The sequence below is a fragment of the Opisthorchis viverrini genome (genome assembly GCF_000715545.1).
Source record: "Opisthorchis viverrini unplaced genomic scaffold opera_v5_89, whole genome shotgun sequence".
NCBI lineage: Eukaryota > Metazoa > Platyhelminthes > Trematoda > Opisthorchiida > Opisthorchiidae > Opisthorchis > Opisthorchis viverrini.
Genome location: NW_008751744.1, coordinates 701944 through 722576, shown reverse-complemented (window position 1 = coordinate 722576; position 20633 = coordinate 701944).

Sequence of the window (20633 nt, the reverse complement as noted above, 5' to 3'; positions counted from 1 at the left end):
CCACCTTTACTCTTTTCTTTACAGTAAGGTTTTCAAATAAGTCATGATTGTATGGCAGTGAAGCATCGGTGTTGAACACTGATCTCATGCTGTCAAAGATGATGATGATGATGATGATGGTGATGATGATAAGCCAAGCATGAAAGCAACTGTGGCGCACTTTTGAGCCTCGATATCAGCTACACACACTGCACAGGCAACTGTTTCGCATGAAAAAAGCGATTAATAGCGATGACGGTACCAAATGTATCCAGGAGATTGGTTACACCGACTGTGATTGTTTTCATCGAGCAGATGAGAATGTACTTATAGTTTCAAAGCCTTGATATAAGCCGATATTCTTACACACTGCACAGGCAACTGTTTCGCATGAAAAAAGCGATTAATAGCGATGACGGTACCAAATGTATCCAGGAGATTGGTTACACCGACTGTGATTGTTTTCATCGAGCAGATATGAATGTACTTAGAGTTTCAAAGCCTGTGATATAAGCGATACTCTTCAGCCATTCGAAGAAGCGACAGCAAATTAAACAAGGGGGGGGGGGGGGTCTCAGCAATCACAATTCACGCATTAGCTGGAGATTACCTGGTCGACTTTGATTATATGCGTACCCTGCAAGAAAATCTCGACATGCGAGTATAGGCCAGCTTACTGAATCACAGGCCGTGACAGTTTGGTGCGTCAAAGGGCTGTCTGATAATTTTGAGGCCTCTGCCATCTGGTCCGACCTAATGCACGGTACAAGGGCGGGCCAAGTGTGACAGTAGCACGTGACCTAGCAAGACTGGGTGTAAAACATGCACACATTGTGAATGCCACATACATAAAATTTTCAGAATATACGCGGCTGTCACATCAATCAGAATTGGCTTGATAACATACGGGCCACTTTTGGTCAATATTTCAATGGCAGTTATTTATTCCTTGACAATAGCTAACCTTGGCTGTTGAAACGTCGGAGTGCTTCACCTACCATACGTAGTCACCGGCATCTAAACAATGAACCAGCAGAAAACAGCGCTTAAACTATTCCAGCAACGGATCTAACCTGTCACGTCTCGTGATATGCCGAGTGGACTTTGTGTTGATATAGAGAGGTGTTGTTTTGGGCTGGAGGGGAGGACTTTGGTCACAACCTACGGAAATGGACAAGCGCAAGCGCATACACTTATTTCCATGTGGAAGAACCCGGGAAACTTTTGCCGGTACATGTGAATCGTGAACATTGGTATCCCCTAATGGAGAACACAGCACACATACCGCTTAGTGCATTCAAAACAGCCAAAGGTAACCAGCTTTTTGGCAGATGGAACCGACAACGGTAAGGCTTTAACCGCAAGTGATTGAAAGATCCGTAAAGAACAGAATACTTGCGAACAGGATTAGTGGAACCTGTAAAATCCTCCGACAATTGGGTACTGTCACCTTCCATCTAGTCTTTCTAAGCGCGAAGGTAAGGCGTGAAAATCAAGTAAAGACCAGATGCACTTAACGAATAGCAGTCAGCAGTAAAAGAAGGAAGCTCCATAATTAAGGTGTTGACGGTTCCGAAAAACACGAAATAAGTGCATATTGACATTCATACGGGATCGAGGCAGTGGTGAAATTGGTGAGTGCGTCTCAAACATATCCACATCAACTCGAAAATCGATGGAGTCATCCTCTACTTTCTGCGCGTAAAGGAACCCTCGTCTCACCGGAAGTGTTTTCCAAGCGTAGAGGTAGTCCGACTCACTCGAAATGGGCTTCAAATGGATGATCAATCGAATATTCTCGCATGAAGACATGGTTATTTTGGTTCTAATGTTGGAAGACTTAAATGAATTCCAACTTGATGACTGGTTCGTGATGGTCCTCCTTGACGTAAGACGCTAATCTTTAGGTTGCTGAAAACACTCCGGCAGCCCACAAACGGGGTTTAGCCTCTCCTGTGCATCATCAAGTAGGTACAATTCCCGAGTTTCCGTTGGCCTCATCTTCTGCCTGAGGCAGATGAGACGAATTCGCTGAATGCCCACAAACGGGGTTTAGCCTCTCCTGTGCCTCATCAAGTAGGTACAATTCCCGGGTTTCCGTTGGCCTCATCTTCTGCCTCAGGCAGAAGATGAGATGAATCCGCTGAATCTCCTCATTCGTATATTGATTTAGTTTTACCGAGGAACGCAACTGAATTCCAGCTCAATCTCTAGTGATGTTGGTCTTTAACTGAAGAAAAACATAAGCAGACTGTGCACACCGGAAGAGCCCCAAGAAAGGCAGATCTGTCGTAAACTGTTCAAGAGTTTTCAGCGACCTCATCAGTAGTGTGTTTCACCTAGACGGATGATTTGTCAGTTTCATCTAAAAGGTCACTGTGGACGATAGATGGCCATGTGGATAGCTACATCGGCGCCCACAAATACACACGTACACAACATGAGATGGAGATAAATGAAGGCAGTATCTTCAACAACTACATCATGTTGACAACGGAAAAGTTGCACAATACCACATTCCGTAGATGAAGAGACTCTGATTCTTACCGTCACATCCTGTGAGCGCTAGCTGAATACGAAATTTCGTCTCTGATAAGACAAACTTCCGGGAGGTGGATTGCAACAGTGGGGCGAGATGAACCAAATGGTTAAAGCACACGGACTGGGAGGTCCGTGGTTTGAACTCGACTTCTGCCTCTCGACTTGCTCTGTCTAGGCTCGGACAACCTGAAAGTATCCCAGTTCTCGTGCTTCCTTCTGTTGGCAGGGCAGCCATCGATCGAAAGGATGTTACAGCTGAACGATTTTTCTGCAACAGGTGGCAATTTAGGGAAGCTTCAAGGTACCCGTTTGCATTCTTATATATATGCGTATTCACCTAAAGATTTTGATGAAAACATTCCGTGTGTGTGCAGTTAATCTGTGCGTAAATGCCCGCAGATGACTATTTGGTACGAAACATCTGGCGTGTAGACTTTTATTTCAATGAAGTTTATGGTGAATGTTACTCATTGCTGATGAATCTGTTGATATTAAAATCTAAATATCATAAAACAAATTCAAACATTTGAGTGCTTGTAGATGATTGATCCCACCCGCTCAACCTCTCTGTACACTGAAAATTTGTCGTCTACCTACCATCTCTTGAAGTAAGGCTCTTTACATCCGGAATGGAAATCTAAGTAAGAATGGGACCTTGATACCATACCGTCAGTCAGTTGAGTTTTGTACCTTTGGTATATACCTTTTAACCGGAAATAAATTACGAGGTCTGCAAGCTTACATATTAGGTCACTATTCTCTCTTAAGGAGGCTTGGGTAAAAAGGCGGCTCCATAAAAATAGGTCCATGACTGAAGTAGATTCGAAGCTATCCTTCAAACCAAAATGCTATGCTTATCGGCACTTTGGACAGCTTCAGATGACAACTGATAAGTACCCCGAGATGCGCACTGTTGATAAGCCTCGGCAGCTATGAGGCAACTGAACGATGTACCTCGATTTTTCAACAACGCATTGATTTCATTCCAAGGGATAAGATCTTGACCAAAATTTCACAACCATCACTTGCTCCCGTTCTCCTATAAAGGAGAACGTTTCACAGCTCGCATAAGCATTTCGTCTGATAATTTGTCGCTCAAAGATCCAGTATGCAAGATTGAAACGCTGGTGTTATATCCTCTCTATTAGCGAGCTAATCAAACCGCTAATCGGCCGTCTGTGGTCGAGTGGTAGTGTTCAACTGTCAACCAACAGGATTTGGGTTGGTTGGGTATCCATGGGGATCGCACAGCTGATGACCGCAAACAAGAAGGAGACAGCTATAAGGCGCTTCTAAGTTTTAGGGTAAGAGCGACCTCAAGTACAGGATGAGCTTCGGTTCGAAAACCCATGAACGAAGATTGCTTACTTCGTAATTGTGCTGGTGTAACGGTGATACTACTGATGGGGGAGCATGCGAGTAGTATGTGTTGTTCTTGGAAGTTCGCTTCGCGTCTTTTGAAAAGGAAAGATCTGTTGCGGAATTTGTGGAGTCGATTTGTAGCATTTGCTTAAATTTGAACAATGAATGATCGGAGTCAATAGATATCCAGGAAAGTTTAGGAAGACGCGTTCAAGAGAAGATGGATGTTCAGTTTTTATGAATAAGATGCATATGAGAGTTTTGCTTTCCTGTTCACTAGTCTGTGACTGGTCAGTTGGCATTTTCTAATAAATAACTCCACAGAGAAGGCCGTTTTCCTTTCACTGGTATATTACATTCAGAAAAATACAATTCCAGATCTTGAATACTGACCCCGCCGAACCACAGTCTAACTTTTATTTTTGATCTCTTGGTGAAGAAGATGACATCCAAGCAATTTTCTTTTCTTCTCCCCTTTCGAAACCGTTTTTATTTACAGGTAGGTACGAAACTTCCCATGTTTTGCCCTATCTGTGTATTCGGTCCCTTGCGTTAGCTTGTCTATCCGATTCTGAGATTCACATATCTGATGGGATGGATGAAGGACGAATGGGTCCTAAACTCGTCTCGACTGGTCGAGCATTTTTTCATTCGGGAACTCCTAACAACCAAAACAGCAGAGGGTGGCCTAACAAGCGGTTTTTTAGTGAGGTACTGGGTCTCGCAAATGCCCACTGGCCATTGTTACCCACCTTTTTAAAGATGAAGTCCATAAAGGAAACTTTCCGAAAGCATATTATAGAAATGAGTGTCACAGACTTGGAATTTTCAGACTCACCTGGAAATTCATCAGTACCACTATGTTGTTTGATTTGAAATTTACAAAATAGTTCGAATCACTAAGCTGTTTGAATTTGGTTTCCTTTTAACCCCTACTGCTCCAAAACTTACAAATTAAAGGCTCTTGATGGCTAACGAATTCGGCATGTTCCAACATTCAACACTGTTCGAATTGTAGAGATTGTTATACTGTGACTAGTACGTTGGAACAAACACTCTTTTCAAGACGAGATCAAGTGGCGTAAGCTGTGTGATGGCATTGCATCCTGTCTGAGAGGAATTAAATCACTCCGCTGAAAAACCGTCGTTCGTTAAGTGGTTGGGCATTCGGTTACTAGCGGGGAAGACTTTTCTATAGAACTGTAAGATGGTTTACAATAGGGATTAAACTGGTATTGAATACTACTCAATTGTTCAGGGCGGATTGTTTTTACGTGTGACGGTTTTGTCTCTCACATGTGGTCGCTCCTAAATCACAACACTGACTCTATGTTATCCGTGAGAGCCAGACTAATCAGGACTGGGATGCAAACATCGTCTGACGAACACGATCACTGTCTGGGTCGAACAAAAAAAACGCATGTCCCTACTGACTGACAACTGGTTGAGCGGGAAAATCCGTGTGAGTACATTTGTTCGCCTGCCTTGCAGACATGACAACAGAGCATCGTTAGTCTGTGTCCACCTGTATTGAAATCCATCAATTTATCTCTTTCCTATACTGGCTAGCAGCTCTTGTGAACACGAAAATTTTCTAATTACATATCAGTGAGAATATGAAATAGAAAGACGCCTGTAAGTTTTATGAGACAGACAGATTCACCTTTATGTGTAAAGCTATCTGTTATTGGGAAATTCACAGTCATATACATATGCTACGATGGTGTGATACATACTATATGGTATCTAGTCTCATCCATCCCGGTTAGGCGATAGGTTAACTTTTACTAACCAGTTTGAAAACCTAGCCTTTTAGAGTTGAATGCTTTTTTGACTAATAGGCCTCCCAGTTTATCAAGAAAAGTATCCCAATACGGAGTGGAATTTAAAGGGTAGAACATAGTGCAATTTGAGGAGATTCATTGACATCAATCCCGCGGTAGTGTGTTCCATATTTATCTAAATACGACCGACCTTTTGAGAGAGAAAAATGTTCTTTCTTTTCTGTTTACTAACAGAGAAGCAGGATGAAAAAGCTCGATATGAAAATGTTGAAGAATATCACAAACGAGAGATTCAGCTGAACTGCCGGTTGGGATCGAATTCGTGTGCTAATGAGTGTATTCGCTGATTTCGCACAACTTGGGTTCAGACAAGACATGAGATTGAAGCGAAACTCGGGGACTATACCAACCTGATGAGTCACACAAAAAAGGAAAACCGGCTGTAGGTTATCGAAGAAGTTTCAGCTGCCACATGAGTTCTCATGAGTAGCTTCCTACAAAACGACGAAAACATCACTGCCAAAGATCTGATTTGATCTGGAGGCAGTAGAGCTGTCTGTCGACTTCTTGCGGATTTGGCCTCCGAACGTTTCTTTTTCATGCATTTTCTAGAAAGGTAAACACATTTGATCTTCAAGCTCATCTACCCTTGTACATTTGCACCCATAGGCCGTTTGACACTTCAGAGGGTGTTTAGCTGCTATTTCTACGGAACCCGGTCATCCCGCTTGGTTGCATGGCACAAAAGTAAGAGTGAAATAGAGTCTTATCGTTTGCAAGCTATGAATCTTGAAAATAAGCCAGTTAAGTTGGCCTCAGTGGATGTGTGACCGTAAAAGTCTCAGAGTCAAAGCGGTAGGGTGGGTAAACTGTTTTATGCGATGTTGTTATGACAAGTTTGACCGGTTAATATGATGCCAACTACCAGGCAAAATAGGAAACACTTTAACGGATAGGGGCTGCTTTCATGAACTATGCCCGCGTGGTCCATCCTTTTCGACAACCCGGGTTCCGATCCCAGCGTCTTCAGGTTCCCTATTCTAAAGTCTGTGTACCCATTTTGTCTTATCCATAAAGCTCGCCCCATGTATTATATACTAGACAAAATTATTTGCTAACAATTGTCAAGAAACAACTAATATCCTTCGTTGGTCGTGATGTGAAAACGCTCGTTTCATGGTTTTATTGTACGATGAAACAGCAACAAGTTATCATCAAACAGGACAAGCCATTGATTCACAGTCCCTTAAGTATGAACAGCTGCGTGTAGGTGAGTGCATCGGTTTGGAAAGGACAACCTGTGGATGAACCCGTGTCCATTATACTACCACGGCTTTTTCTTTGCTTTTATCAACATAAAGCAAGATGGTCCAATTGGTTAGAGCGCGAATTTACGACCGAAAGGCTTTGCTTTTATCAACATAAAGCAAGATGGTCCAATTGGTTAGAGCGCGAATTTACTGACCGAAAGGTCCGTGGTTTGAACCCGACTTTTGACTCTCGACTTCCCCTGTCCAGACTTGGGCAACCTGGTGGTATCCCAGCGCTCGTGCAACCTTCGGGTGGCATGGCAGCTAGGCACCGAAAGGGTGCTACAGCTGAACGATTTTTTTCTTTGCTTTTATCCAATAGTCTTCGTGTATGCCGCGTATGCTGACTCACGTTGCTCTCATAAGCATTAAAAGTGCCCTCAGTTCAGCAATATTATTTAATACCTAAGGGAGGAAGAGATAACTATAGTACCAGTTGTTTGACACATCACGCAATCGGCAGAGTACCGCTGCACAACTATCAACAGTGTTGACATCCTGTCAGTCAGTATGTCTTTTTTCTGGCTAATTCTTGCATAGTTTGTTTGTTACAAGCACCTCGGTCTGCACACAACACAAGTTGATCCAGATCATGTGGGATCAGATAAATAAACAAACTAACTAGCTAACCAGAGGCAAGTTTGATAGGCCAGGTACAATTGGGGGAGAACAGATTGCGGGGTAAATGCACCAAGAATATTGTAGGGTGGGACGAATCAAGAATGAATTAACTGTTCCAATGCAAACAACCGTACGCCTTCTAATGGCAGCAAAGGCAGTTTTCTGTGCTGTCCGCCTACTCCACTGCTGCGCAGATGGTAGTCGGCCTCAACGTGGTTATTACGCTTTCCCGCCTGTGTTTTGGCAAGGCGGGCGTTGGCTAATTAACCTCGTCCATCTTTGTTGTGGCGATGGTGACGGTTGGGGCAGTGCGCTGTATCTGTGTTTGTGTGCGCATAAATTCCACCATCTCGTTTGTTATGCACCGGAATGTTGTTTTACTGTTTCGTGGAGAAAGTGCGAAGCTATCCAAATGCACAGTAGTCGCCATTCTTTTACGAAGATGCCAAACCACAGCAGACTGCGGGAAAAAACTGAACTTAGGCTGGGCAACACAGTTCCTAATATACCGTCTAGAGACTAAGGACCTTGGGGCGCTTCGTAAACTGCTATGCACTGCCCTATAAAAGTAAAAACACCTATTCAGTAAACTGATTGTATTCTGGTGGCGCGTAAGACGGGGGGTGGGTGGTTGAAATAGAGGAGCATGTTATAGCTGTGAATATAAATTCGACTTCGGGGTCAAACATCTCACACAGTTCATAATACTATTTGGCTCACAATAAAATGAGAATACTAAATCAATTCAATTCGAGTCAAGTCACCCGTTGGTGACTTTTAGGCATTCAGAATTTCGCTGTATGCAGATACGCACGTGGAGACATGGAAGTAGGAAGTAGGATGAAGGGATTTCATGTTGTGTATAGTTTTCCACGCTTTGATTGGCTCGTATCAATAGGAATTCCCGCACCGGTCTCCATCCGGATTGAGTTTACTTGTCGTATGTACCCAAAATACTGGCCCGAATGAATAAATAATTTGTTAACTTTTTACTTCATTTAGTATGCTATTTCACCGGGCGTAAGATCCTTCTCTGAAGAAACCTGCAGATCTTGTTGGTTTTTTGTTGTTGTGCCAACTAGCAGCTCTTTTAGGGCAACATTTCCAGGGTAGTTTGTCACAGCCGACCCTCTTAGTAGAGGTGAGAGCTCATATTGCCCATGTCCGTGCTTGAGTGAAACATACCTGTGTAACGGTGATACTACTGATGGGAGGCACGCGAGTAGTATGTGTTATTCGTGGAGTTTTGCTTCGCGTCTTTGGAAAAGGGGAGATCTGTTGCGGAATTTGTGGAGTCGTTCTGCAACATTTGCTTGGATTTGAGCGAGGAATGATTGGAGTCAATGTTTGTGAATAAGATGCAAATGAGAGATTTACTTCCCTGTCCAATGGTCTGTAACTGGTGAGTTGGTATTTCCACCTTCAGAGGACCTCTTCTGGTTGCATCCGGGGACGCTTTGCCTGGCTTCTGAGGAGGGTCTTCAGCGCCGCCAACTTACCCCGGGCGGTCTCTAGTCCGGCAGCCTCCACAACCTCCTCAAAATCCTTCAGGAAAGTCTGCACCTCACCATCCTCAAAGGGTTGCAACCACGGGACCTTCATCCGAAGCCTGGCCACGGCACCAAATGAAAGGAAGAAGGCCTTCGCTGCGGAGTTATTTATTAGGAAATGCCAAATGACCGGGTAGAGACTATTGGACAGGGAAGCAAATCTCTCATTTGCATCTTACTTACAAAAACTGAACATTCATCTGCTCCTGAACGCGTCTTCTTCAACTTTCCTTCATATTCATTTACTCCAATCATTCCACCCTCCAATCCAAGCAAGCGACTCCCCAAATTCCGCAACAGATCTCCCCTTTTCAGAAGACGCACAGCGAAATTCTACAACACATACTACTCGCATGCCTCCCCATCAGTAGTATCACCGTTACCAACTAACCAACTGGTTTCGGCACACACATGGTAGTGGGTTTGTGAAGATCAGGAAGCCGGATCTCTGTTCAGTTGCGATCTACGCTGCTATGCTTTTGTACCGTTTGGTTTTTGTTCGGTAAGCTGAATATAAGTGAATGACTAGAGCACAGACTCAGAAGTCTTTTGAGAAGCCTTCCGGAACACAGAAAGTGTGGGTGGAAAACAGGGAACCTGCTTGATTCGTTACTGTTCCAAGTAAACTTGAATAGTCTGAGGCGTATGATTATTCCGTGTTAAAATTAAAGCTGATGGAAATTGTTGGTGGAAATCTGCTTGACCTCAAGCAGTATATGACAGCAATTGTGACTGCCAATGGGCCGCGGTCTACCTAATCAACTGTCCTAGATATCAACTCTACGTGGCTTTATTGATTCTATTTTTTCATGTAGATACTTTTCACTGAAACAAATACTGTAATGTTGATAGAAGGGGGGGAGGTCAGATATTTTAATGCAGCTTTCGTTTTGTAAGTGAAGCCGTTCTGTGCTGGAAAGCCGGGAAGCAGTGTACAGCTGTTTCATCTCGCAAAACGTGTCAGAGTTTCGAACCCGCTCCCTTCTGATTCGGACACGGGTTCGAACACCTCATCGTGAAATCACAAGTAGTCGAACACGTTCTGCCGGAATAACGGCAAGCTGTGCCAAAATCAGGAGCAGTGTACGTTTCTGCGCGTATCACTAGGACCGGTGTGATTTGCTCAACGAAGATATCACAATTTTATTTCTAGACGATTCTGAATTGACATGGACGCACGTAGCATTTTTTCCGAGCTATCCCAACCAATTTGATAGACAAAGACAAAACGAGACAGAGCTCGATCGTCATTTTGGTTTTCTCATGGGCGTTACTCAATCAGTCTTATCCAAAATCTATCCACTGGCTAGGTCTTGATTTCGTTTTTATAAGCATGTGAAAACTTTCTTCCAGTAAGGTTAAAATGCAAGATTCGCCGTTTTGTTTAAAAAGCATTTCAACGCACTCACCAGGTGCGTTAAAAACTCAAGACTTTTGCGAGTGTTGACTTGGAAGATGCGTTCAGACGGTAATGCATTCTGTTTTTTTTTCACTGGAAACTCCCAATCAATAATTCAGCTAGGTTTTCAGTAGAGTTGCTTGCATTTTAACGCTAAAAATATGCTTACTTTGTAAGCTTTTTTCCGAATTAATCTTCTTCAAGGACAAATATTTGCTGAATGGAGACACAGCCACACGTTATGTAATCAAGGAAACACGCGTTCAAAGGAATCACTCAGTAAAGGAAAACTAGAGCACTTTGCTCAACTAAAATTTTACCATCGTCGTACCCGTTGTGTAGCACCTGAATTTTGCTATAAATTCTTCGAATAGGAACATAACCTGTGTCGACAAGACGTTAGTTTTTGCAACAAGTAGGGGTGCACAGACAAACAAAGACAGACTGATGTAAGAAAGCAGTGCTGGCTGCTTGCCATGTCGCTCTACGTGGGCAGATATTACTAATGGGATATCTTGTGAGGTCTACACAAAAATGTTGAATCGGTTGGCGAGTCTTTATGATCTTTCTGTCATCTTCTGTCTGTTGGGTAGTTCTCATAGGTCGTAAAAAGTTCATCTCATCTGAAGGTTGATCGTTTCTGTGGTCAGTCTTCTGAGTGGTGCTGCTAGCAGTAAGACTGGCACTTCGAAAGAGTCAATAGATTACCGTGCACAGACGAACCTCAGGAAGTGATTGAAGCAAATTTTCCCACTGAATCAAGGTGACCACATGGGGACTGTTAACAGATCACCAAAAGAGAGGAGAAGAACGATTATATAAGTTTAGACAATGTGTACTTGATGCTAAAATTTGGTTTAAAGTATCTAGACACTGCACTGCACAGGAAGGAGTCTCCTGCGCTTACGGGACTGGCACATTTGATTCCTCGTGAGACCATCTTTGTCGGTCTAAAAACTCACCGTACTGTTTCAACACTACTACTTCATTTTGAACCATGGGCTGCTAAGTATTAAACTATACACTTCCATCCGTAGCGCTGTTTTCGATGATCTGATCGTACACAGTCCCAGTAATTAGAAAAAGTGTCGGATTTCACTACAGATTGCTATCAATCAGTCGGTCTACCATGGGGATGAATCATCGGGTGCGTTAAATGCGGTACCACTAATGATCTGCCGAAAACAGTTCTGTGGATGATCCAGAGTTGTTCATCCAGAAGACTTCACCTCGTTAGACCAGATATGGACGAGAAAACGAGTGGATAAATGAAATAAATTCAGTTTTTAGGCGACACCAAAATGAATGCTTCCTGAATGCTCGTGACCCTTTTTTAGGGAAGAAGCGTGGATTGACCAGCGTGGTTCTCACGCGCAGAATTATCTATGAAAAGCATTGGGTTATCGTGATCATGACCATATCGTCGTTTAACTGTGGCACCCTTCCGGTGCCTGAGAGAGGCAGAGGTCGGATTTGAACCACGGACCTTCTGGTCAGTAAATTCGCGCTCTAACCACTTGAACCATCTCGCCCCTTATGACCAAATAGAAAACCATCATCGATGTGTTCGGCGTTATGCTACTTCAAAAGTTTATCGACCTTCTAATTGTTTTGCAAAGACAAAAAAATAATAGAGTCAGTCCATTTTTACAAAATCATTCCAGGTGAATCGGCGATATTGCTGATGGGGGAGGCATGCGAGTAGTATGTTTTCTTCTTGTAACCTTGCCTTGCGTCTCTTGAAAAGGACAGTCTATTGCGGAATTTGTAGAGCCAAATTCGCACTCTAACCACTTGAACCATCTCCCCCTTCATGACCATATAGAAAACCATCATCGATGTGTTCAGCACTATACTACTTCAAAAGTTTATCGACCTTCTAATTGTTTTGGTTGGGATAGTCAGTCCATTCTTACAAAATCATTCCAGGTGTATCGGCGATACTGTTGATGGGGGAGGCATGCGAGTAGTATGTTTTCTTCTTGTAACCTTGCCTTGCGTCTCTTGAAAAGGACAGTCTATTGCGGAATTTGTAGAGCCACTTTGCAGCATTTGCTTGGATTTGGGCAACAGTCAATGAATATCCAGGAAAGTCCAGGAAGACGCGTTCAAGAGAAGGTGTCCAGTTTTTGTGATTAAGATGCATATGAGAGTTTTGTTTTCCTGTCCAACAGTCTGTAACTGGTCAGCTGGCATTTTCTGATAAATAACTCCGCAGCGAAGGCTTTCTTCCTTTCACAGGTAAGAGGTAGAGTTCTGTGGAGCGCTGAACTTTACCGCGTACACCAGTGGATTTATACGAACGTACAGCGTACGTTTGTACGTTGCAGTTGCCATACCACCTTTGTCGTCACTTTGTATAAAAAGATCGTCAGTTTACTCTTCTTTGACTTGTAACATGCATTAATAACTCAGCTTGCAACTGAAGTGTGGGCACACACAACTTTTCATATAGTGGCCCGTTTAACGCCGCATATGTTTATCATATGCTAGTTTCCCAATTCCTCAGTTCTTCGCATCCTATCGAGAAAAAGTGTAACTCAGGTGACCTGAATGGCCGGTGTTGAGTGGATGAACTCCTGAACCAATGTACACTTACCTATAGATGTTATCACTCACGAAATTCCTGAAACGTCCTTACTCTTTGGTTTATAATTCTTCTCAACTTTCCGAGATTATTATCTGAAATCTCTGTGATCTGAGTTCACTTGACCTTGACCTTGATCTGTTTTCTGGTGAGGTCCATCAAGAATGAAGACAGATTTCCTAGGCCATCTTTGTTGCTTCTGCGACCAACTGAAGTCGACAGTGCCACCTTGTTTTGCCCTCAAGTAACCATCGTCTAACAGGCTTGTTTTCAAGTCACATAGTGACGTGAACAATTCAACCAAAATTGTCTCGCACTCGGAAGCTTTGCGATGCAAATGGAAGGAGCTGAATTAGAGATTGCTGCTTCTAACTCACTAAAAAACTGAAATATCATCTATAAGAGATTTCACCGATCTCCAATAGTTTTGTTTTCTCCGTCGCGAGCTGTGTTGCTAAGCCAAATGAGTAAACCCCACTGAGATAAATCAATCGCTGGTAGGATATCATCTTATCGTTTTAACACGATGTTCATGCCAGCTTACTAATTTATTCCGCACCAGAAACCAACTTACCATATGTTCATAAGGGAAACTACTCAAAGGGTTGCTGAAAACTCTTCGACAGCCCACGAGAGATTCAGTTCGGTCTCTGGTGAAAACCAAATCGATTTGCAAATGAGTGTATTTCTCGAAAACAGTCCAATTTGGGTTCAAGTAGAACATGGGTTGACGGAAACTCGCCCCAAGAAGGGCGAAACCGGTCGTGGGCTGTCGAAGAATTTTCAGCAACCTTGTGAGTGGTTTCCTTTATGAAAATGTACTGCGATATCTTGAATATCGTGTCAACTAAAACATGAAACAGCCTGTGTACAGCACATTAAGTTGTAAAATATCATAAACGAGAAATTCCGTTGAGTCTCTCGTGAAGACCAAATTTATTTGCAAATGAGTGTATTCTCCCAACTTAACATAGTTTTCTTTCCTATATCACTTGGTCCGAATATGAAGCCTTTAGTGTCGTTTCGTGAGGGATGTTCAACCAGCCCTGGTCGTTCTCCCATAAACGTGAAATTTAGAAGAGGCCTATTGTGTTAGTGATTCGTAGATGACATTGTGCTTGTCGCTGCGGAGAACTATATAATACGAAAGAATGGTTGTCCATCACCCTAGACATATTGGTTGTGCATCCATCTTGACATTCTGATGACAGACAGATGTTTAGAGCTTCATGTGTCACTTGACCGCACACTAATGGAAAACCAGTTTAGCTCAACAGGAGGTGGATGTTGTTTGACTCCAGGTAATGGAGTAAAAGTTGAGGTGCAGATGCATGGGTGGGTGGCCGCACGGGCGAGAGATCCTACCCTACGAAGAAAGGTCATTCTTTACCTACGTTGCAGATGTTTGTAGCGGGCGCTTTATGTGATTGCGCGTTTGAGTATGTGTTCTCCGCAGGGTTGATGTTTGGGTAGATAAGGCGACCAGCTATGGTGATGGATGCCTAATATTCTGATGTTCACTAGCTTGCTGTAGTTACCTCTGTTGCTGTGGTAACTTTTTGTTGTTAGTCCTCTCCTAAAGAAACCATTTTCTTGATATACACAGTGTCGGAAAATTGGGAAACGGAACAAGGTGAGATCCAGCAACCTCTTGTTAACAGCTCAAATGAAACTGCAAAAAAGCAAGGCACACGGACATCTACATAAAACTTGTTCGGTTATTAACGAAGATGTGCACAGATTTAGATGTCAAGCGTGGTTCGACCTTGTCATGTTCTCACACTAATCCCCTGGAATACTTGGATGTCTGTCCGGTGGCACGCAACACTGTCCAGTGCACAACCATCGAGCCATTGCTATGCCCTATAACAATGCACCGACGATATCAATCAACGCTTACAATCAAACTGCCCGGCTCAGCGAACAAAGCAACGACCATTTGTCCAGCCAAGCCAAATGCATCCTAGAAGCCGAGACTATTCACGATCTAACTGTATGTCAGACCACAATCGGCTATATGCCGCATCAGAAGTTTCCCCTTTTGCTCTGATGCATCACGTTTTGCTCCAACCATGTCTGATAGACAAACCTCTCAAGAAGTTTGTGGGTGATTGACTGTTGCATCCGAAACCGCAAAAGGTAGATCCCGGATCAGTTGGTGAGAAAACCAAATTACAGAGGACTAGCTTCATCACTTGAAATGATTGCAATACGTTTTTCAGGAGTTCTTGAACATGAAACTTTTTGGAAGTTTGTTTTGAGCTTGTTAGTTAGCTGGTCTCCAGCACCTGTCCTGTGGGCGAAATGTCGGTTCGAGTCTACGCCGCTTTGAGTAGATCCAACATGCTCTATATTTAATGAATGACCTGTCAAGAAACTGATAACCGTGGAGAATGTATCCATGAAAATTGACTTGGGGAAAGTGATTCTAGCTTTCTTGACTGTGCACAAGGTTGTTGAGACCTATTTGGCAGCCCACGGCTGATTTCGCCCTTCCCAAGGCACGCCCACAAAATTTCCTTTTAACTTAAGTTTTACCTGAACAAAACAGTGTACGGAAGTGACGAACTAGACAAATTTGCAAGGCAACTTGGTGCTAATTGGAGCCCGTAGTGACTCCTGTCGAAGAGCTCTTTTAGTAAGAAATTATTAAGATAAATGTGCTTAAAAAGGCCAACACACGTTTCACTTAGTGCGCCATATCAGAAGTATGGCCACTTATTTTCTCGATGGGACAAAGTTGCTGAAGGTCTCTCGACAGCTGTTGTGTACTGATTTGGTATGACCGGAACCCCACTCTATATAAGAATTTTCTGATAGTGAGCCTACTCTGGATCTAGTCTAGATCTCCCTTCTCTGATCTCCCACGAACACCTTCATCAGTTTTGAATCCTCATCGTCTTTCTGCAAGATGTCCTCTCTCATCAGGCCATTATCAGGCAACAAAAGTAAGCGACATAGTTGCACCTCGAGACATTTTCCCTCGGTGCTGGATTCAAAGCCAGAACCTAGATGTATTTGTTTTGATCAGGACCCAAGTGACCTTGTAGTCCTTGAAAGGATCTGACGCAAGAGTAAAGTACTGCATTTCGAGACTAAATATTCACCCCCCTTGAAAAAAGTTTAGCATGTCTTCGTAGAGGTTAAACTTTCATCAGGGTCGTTCTGCTCAAAACCTTTAGCCCACTTTCAGCCAAACCTGAATGTCGGGCGTGTGTACGAACCAAACTGGAATCAGCCAAACACACTCATTTGCATACCAGTTTGGTTTTGAAAGGAGACTCATCTGGAACACAGCTGGATCTCTCGTTTATGATGTTTTCAAATAACCTTGTGAATAATGCATTACCTTAAAACTGGAGTTGTTTATTTTTGGACCAACAGTTAACGAAACCAAACGAAAACCAAACCAAAGACTCGGCAATTGCGGAACACGCAATCAACACGGGACAAAAAATAGATGTAGAAAATGTTGAGGTTTTGAGGCGAGGACTACGGTCCACGTCGTAGAGACTGATAGCCGAGGCGGTAATTGCCACTCATCCCACTGTTAATAGAATGGAAGGCGTGGAACTGGCAAGCGTGTGGAGAATGGTCTTGGGTCATTCGAGCTAACACGTGTTGGTGTACGACTATGAGAGGGAAGGATAGTCATCATCTGGATTCTACTTAACCTTACATGCCTCCCTTCCCCCAGCTAAATTGTCGCAACATCCACATGCCCACGAAGATCAAGGAATATCTACCAGTGGCACACGAGGTGAATCATCAAGTGAAGCACCCTGAAGTAGAAGGTTAAGGAACAAAAAGCGACTGGAACTAATTTGAAACTCCTACAACCCATCAATTCAAGATTTTAGCAACCATACTGGCTGAATAGAGCGGTTAATTGACACTCAACACTGATCCATTGTGATAATCTGAAGAGGAATTACTGATTGGTTCTCCGTCTGTTTTATAACCTGGCCAATTTGGTGACCTGTTCACTTGGCCTGATGAAGCTTTTGCGTCAAAGGCAAAACGTTGCCCAGATAAAAACTACCGATTTTGACCTTCTGAAACGATGAATTCTCACTCGGTTCCAGACCTTTTCCAATTGGTTGAAAGCAAAGTACATTTAATCGTTGGAAAACGCTTGTAACCGACTGAATAGTCATCGTTTTCGGAAAACTTTGGGAACTGTCTATTTATTATTTCTGGAAAAGTACATTTAATCGTTGGAAAACGCTTGTAACCGACTGAATAGTCATCGTTTTCGGAAAACTTTGGGAACAGTCTACAGATTTATTTCTGGACAACATCAGGCCAAGATGGATCGGCTGATAGCCAAGGCGGTGGAAATTACCAAGAATCACAGCGTGAATAGAATTGAAGGTGTGGAACTGGCAAGCGCTTGGAGAGCGGTCTTACATAAGCCAAGTTGACACGTGACCGCAATACACGTAGAATCATTAGGAAAAAGAAGTGGGCTGGAAATCCCAACCCGACCAAAGTTCACACACTCTCCTTTACACAACTCCCTCATCCACAGAGACAGACAAAAAGTGCAAATGACGTTCAAGGGGAGTCGTCATGTGAACCGAACCCGAAGAACCACACCCCAAGCTGGACCCAAGTCCATGTAAGTTTCCCATCGGTCTTAACACCAGGTGACCCACCCTGACACAATATCGCATGGCGGACACCCAATACATCTATTCGTATTTACATGTGGAGCTATCAGGGTCTTCTATCCTGAACCATAACTTTGTTTATTTACATGTTGCATTTGTTTACAGGTTTCTGATCGCAATGTGAAGACGCCAAGAAACCAACACTCCACCTGACCCGTTACCGCTGATCAGATAAACATGAAGGTGAGGCAAAGTGCCTGTTCTTTTGCCAGTCCATCTTTGATCTGAAAACGGAACCACTCATCCCCCATTTAGCCTCATTTAATTGGAATAAATATTAACTGCATAGTGATTGGTCTTTATTGGTTATTTTTAACCAGAGTGGTATTTAAAATCATTCAAGACAGAAAGACATCAAAAAAGTAAGAGATAGCTTATTTGTGATCAGTAATCAGTACAAATGCTTTACTGGTCCGAAAAGAGGCACCGTCATATTTAACAGGAGTTTGAGGTACTCGGCTGGGCCGGAGAATACTAACACTAACATTAACACTATTACCAATGCTACGGCTAATACAAGTATTTATACTAATACTAATTCTAATACTACTAAAACATACCAGTATTAATGCTCACTAATTCTAATACTCATACCAATGCTAACACTAACGCTGATACTAATACAAATGCCAATACTAATACCAATTCTAATACTACTACTAAAACTTGGACTAATACTTATACTAATTCCAAATTTATACTAACATTAATACTAATATTAATACTATTATCATTTATTTTTGGAGAGCATGGTCACAAACGTAAAAAGTGAATGCAAGCGGCGAATGCGAAAGAGTAACAAGAGAATACGGGAGAAAATAGAGGAACGTCTCATTCGAAATCATGCTAAGAATACTTCCAGTCTGATGAGATGAATCCCAAAGTATGTAGAAATTTGGTATGGTCTAAAGACCAACAACCGAAGAAAGGGCAAACAATGTTGACTGCTTTTTGAGAAATACACTAATTTGCAAATCAACTTGGTTTTTACCAGAGACTCAACTGAATCTCTCGTTTATGATATTCTACAACTGAAAGTGCAGCACGCAAGCCGCCTCATGATTCAGTTGGCACGATATTCGAGATATCGCAGTATATTTTCATAAAGGAAACTACTCACGAGGTTGCTTAAAACTCTTCGACAACCCACTACCGCTTTCACCCTCCCTGGAACTCATCAGGTCGTGGGCTGTCGAAGAGTTTTCAGCAAACTTGTGAGTAGTTTTCTTGATGAAAATGTTGACTGCTCTCCAAAGCGCGGTAGGCGATAGCACAGTCAAGACTGGCACACCAGGCACAAAGTGTCCGTCATACTGGGTCTGATGTGAAATTAAATGGCAAAAATGCAAACTCAGTGTCATGTGCCACGCATAAACGTGTCGCATGTAGGCAGAGTCCACAATGGCAAGCAAATACAAGTCACTCACTGTGACCTCAGGGAGTTCCAGTCAAATAACAGCCTTCGGGAGCTGAGGAAAGCAGATCCCTCGATAAGAGATGATCATGGGTTGGTGGACCAAAAAGCCTACATCACAACCAATAGCACGTAGGGCTGAGATTATGGCGAGGGAATATTCATCTGCACCATACTGCTACTAATGCTACTACTGACACTTATACTAATACTAATTCTAATACCAATACTAATAATACTACTAACTCAAATTCTAATGCTAAAACTAATCTTAAGACTAATACTGATACTAATACTCGTTCAACCTCAGCGTCCATTCGGCGCATAGCTGCTACGCTAAATTAAGGAAACACGAAGGCTTAGATACGACCAAGTTTCTTAAGCTCAGGTAGTCTCAATCTAGATGCCGGGGTTGGGTTCGAATCACAGATAATCGAATTAATGAATTTGCCTTTTACCAACTGAGCTTCTCGAGTTCAAGCTTGGCTGAGATATCCAGTCCTTGCTGAAAATGTGCACTGCCAAGATTGAGAGGTAAATAGGAGCGGACACTTTGTATCTCTAACCTATCAACTTAGGCACGTAAACTAGGCCCGCTGAACCAAAGACCTCTCATTAGCCTGCACAGCAAAAAGAGATAAAACCAGTTTGGGCGTGTTCTCGGGTTAACAACAGGTGCCTGATAGGGACGTAACTAATTCATACTGCGCATCTAGCGCTAAGTTCAGCCCAGTGGAGTAGAAAAATCGGGTAGGCTTGCTTGATAAAAAACATGCTTCTATCAGCAAGTTGCTTTATCAGGAAGCAGGAAGGACGTGACTTGTGGTTAATCGACTAGTTTACAAGAGACTTTTTTGGGCTAATTCTGGCTTAAATGTACCAGAAATTCTTTCGAATGAGCCCGTCATCTGGGTCGATAATGGCTACGAGCTGAAAGTATTTTTTCCAAAGTTTTGTTCCACTGTACTGTACACAGTTAATTAGCTCGTTTCTTTTAAACGTGGTGACATTATGCAACCATCTGTTCACCGTATGACTTCACTCAGTTTGATATCAGTTCCTGGACAAACTAATGCAATATTTCTTCATTTGATTTGTTGAACAAATCCTGCTTGATTTTTAAGCAGGCGTCCCTCGAAAGCTCATCACTTTATCACTTAAAGATGATAACTAAGAATAAGTTATGGAAGAGAAGAAATTAGCGACTACTGCAATATCTTCTGCGAAACACGTTCAGTGATTTTCTGGTCTTCATCAAATATTTGTAATGTACTACTCATAAGGTTGCTGAAAATCCATCGACAGCCCACGACCGGTTTCGCCCTTCCACCTCGGGCTCATCAGGTAGGCGCAGTCCCCGGGTTTCCGTCAACCTTATGTTCTACTTGAAACCAAATTGCACGAAGTGGAAGG